This window comes from Mus pahari, chromosome 8, assembly GCF_900095145.1.
Source record: "Mus pahari chromosome 8, PAHARI_EIJ_v1.1, whole genome shotgun sequence".
Classification (NCBI taxonomy): domain Eukaryota; kingdom Metazoa; phylum Chordata; class Mammalia; order Rodentia; family Muridae; genus Mus; species Mus pahari.
The window spans coordinates 87240435-87243572 of record NC_034597.1 but is presented as its reverse complement, the minus strand read 5'-3'; the positions used below and the strand labels follow the sequence as shown (position 1 = coordinate 87243572).

At 42.3% G+C, this 3138-nt stretch overlaps 1 non-coding gene across 1 annotated transcript; it reads right to left on the bottom strand.

Annotated features, from left to right (window-relative positions):
• Positions 1-935: 935 nt before the first annotated feature.
• On the bottom strand, positions 936-1079 carry LOC115064590. Its single transcript, XR_003844428.1, has one exon. It is a non-coding gene; the product is annotated as a small nucleolar RNA SNORA48 (small nucleolar RNA).
• Positions 1080-3138: the final 2059 nt, after the last annotated feature.

The window sequence follows — 3138 nt, the reverse complement described above, 5'->3', positions numbered from 1 at the left end:
AAGTGCAGGGCCTACTCTCACAAGTCCTCTAGCCTGTGGGGGGCTGGGTCAGCTCTCTGGCTTAGATAGCCTTGGGGCTGGATTATCTGTGCCTTCTTCATCATGGCCAGCTCTACTGTGTTGCCCAGGCCAAGAGCAGAGTTCACTTTCTCCAGTGCTGCAGCCAGTGAGGAACAAGGCCAGCTCATTGTCTCTTATAACTCTGAGGATCAGCTCTCCTGACTGCCTTAGGTGGCAAGAAATGCAGGATATATCCCCCTGCCCAGGCCACTTCTTGGCAGAGAAGTGGCAGGGTCAGTTCCCCCTCACTCTGTCCTATGGCTGGCTAACTTGTGCCCATGCCACCAGGGTCAGTTTTGCTATGCTGTCCAGGTGAGGTGCAGAGCCCGCTTTCCTGCATTTTTCAGCTAGTGAGGGCCAAGCCTACTTCTCCGGAGCTCATGACCCTGTGGGCAACTTTCCCAACTACTGGAGGTGGCTAAGATGGTGAGGCGTGGGGCAGCATCGTCTGTGCCACCCCACAGCAGATAAGTGGTGGGTCAGCTCTTTCACACTCATGCCCTTGGGCTGGCTCACCCATACCCTACTCACCAGGGCCAGCCAGCTCCAAGGTGCTGCCTGGGTGAGGCACAGCGCCTCTAGAGGGCTGCTGCTGGTGAAAGATGAGGCCAGCTCTCCAGAGTACAGAATACAGTGACTGGCTGGGCTAGTCATGTGCAACCCCTGGACATCCACATGGTGCCCAGGTAACATCCCCTTGTTCTCTACTGATAATATGAGCCATGCACATTGACCCCTGCTGCTGCGTAGCCACAGACTCAGACAAGGCCTTCAAGAGTGGTTCAGGCTGGGACCTCATCATGTCCCCTGATGGTGGGACTAGCCACTCACAACAGGCTGCTCCTCTCCATCCTTAATGCGATTTATCTTGATTTTTAAGAGTCTTAGATTTAAGACAGCTTTGGCCACCAAGCCAGGCATCAGGCTAGGATGAACTAAGGACTATCATCCTCTCTGCCCCTGGCTGATATAAGGACATCACCACCACTAAGGTGTCCCTTTGCCGATTGCCGGGGGTTGGGAGGTGTTCTGAAACTCTAAACTGATGAAACTAGAGAATCTTTTTAACACAAAACAATCAGATTTTGCATACCTATCATGTTGCATTGTTATAAGATTAGAAGCTCTCTCTTCAAAAAAACCAAATTTAGAACATTTCAAATGTGAAAACATGTAAATAGAGTAGACTGAGCTACTAACCATTTGCCCACCAGTTTACCCAGTTAACGTTGCATGGCAAGTGTGGTTTCATTTCGATCAATATTTGTCCACTTGCACATATTTTATTTAAACAAATTACATAGTCATATGAATTTGTCCATGTAGGAATACAATATCCAAGGATTCTCCATTTAATATAAATTCCTTTTCTTGAAAATATTTTTAAAAATTCAATAGAATATTAATTATCATCACATATAATGATATTATTTACATTTCTATTTGTCTTATAAGTGGTGTTTTGTAATATATTTATTCTGATCCGGTTCCAAATAAAACGCCAACATTCTGAACAAATAATACTTGCTCAAATACATTTGATTCTACAGCTCACCCCTGTTTTGTTTTGTTTTGTTATTTGCTTTTTAAAGAAACCACGTTGTGTGTCCTGTTGTGTGCTTCTCCCCGGGGTTTGCAGATCCATCTTCGTGGCGAGCTTTGAGGTGCTCCTCTGTCCCACGTCCTTCCTGAATAATAATAATAATAACAATTACGCTTGGAGTTTGACTACAGACAGGTCCAGGAGAGCACCTGCCATGGTCAGACGGATCTGTTCTACGTCTCACAGATGCTTACAAATGAACAGTCCTGAGCAGAGACGATGCAACAGAGTGTGAAGCATGGCTCAGGGAATTCTAAAGTCTTTCAATTGTTCCATTCTGAGAAAGCTCTTCTGATACCATTCATGACTAGAATAGAACATATATCCTTTCAGAACAATAAAATGCCACTTTAAGGGAGAATATATTTTTTTTAAGAGCTCAGTTTTTTTTTTTTTTTTTTTTTTAGCTAGGAGGTGAAAAGGGATAATTTAAATAATTTCTTAATTTCAATAATAAAAGAAAAATCTAAATATAGAGTTGTTCTGAGTTAAGATTTTTCTCTCTGCCCAACCTGAATTGCAGGGGCTGGAGGCCACACCTGAGGTAATAAACACAGAGCTCAGAAGTCTGCACTTGGCAACAGAAACTCCTATTTATTTGGTACTTACTATGTGCCAGCACAACTCAAGGTTTAGTTTTTGGTATCATCTGATTAAAATCTCACACAGCCTTATTTTACAGCAGAAGAGGTAAAGAGAGGACGTTTGATGAGCAAATGCAGCCTGAGAATGCAAGGTCAGGGAGACTGAATCCTGAGCCCTCCTTTTAACCTCTCAGCGGAACGGTCCCCAGTAACACACACTTGGAAGAAGGTGTACATGGATGGCTAATTAAGAGCCTTGCTGTCTTTATTTTGTTTTATGGATGTTGCTATTAGCTTTATGTCTGAGTTTCATTGCCTTTCATTAAACTATAGTGTAAAGCCAATCCATTCAGGCACAGGCATTACATTTGTCTTTTATTCCTCCTCAAGGTCCACGAAAGGGGGTTCACAGTTGCATCTGGAACTAAGGAAAAGAAACATATGTGTTTGCACAATAGTTATACAAAGTAGCTTTTTCTGTTGTAGACACTAATATAGAATTTTGTGTTTAGATGCTAGCGCACTTTCTTCTCCGACACCAGCTCTGTGTACATTTTAGTGACTCAAATAGCGGCAAAAATGCATTTTGTTGTTTATTCTTGATTGTCCAATTCTTTTATAGTTTAACATCTATACTTCACAACTTCAATGTACACTTATGGAAGTAGAACCCCTTCATAATTACTGCTTTCAAGTTATAATATATACCAATTCAAAGAAATCATTCCTTAGATAAAAAGGCTAAGTAAAGATGAACGAAAGTACTAGAATGAAGACTGGAAGTAAATTCCTCTTGTCTGAAGTAAATTCCTCTTGTCATAAGATGCAAATTAGTGGGACATACATACACAAAAATCTCAGTGTTCCTTGAGGGGGGCCATTGTGAAGTAG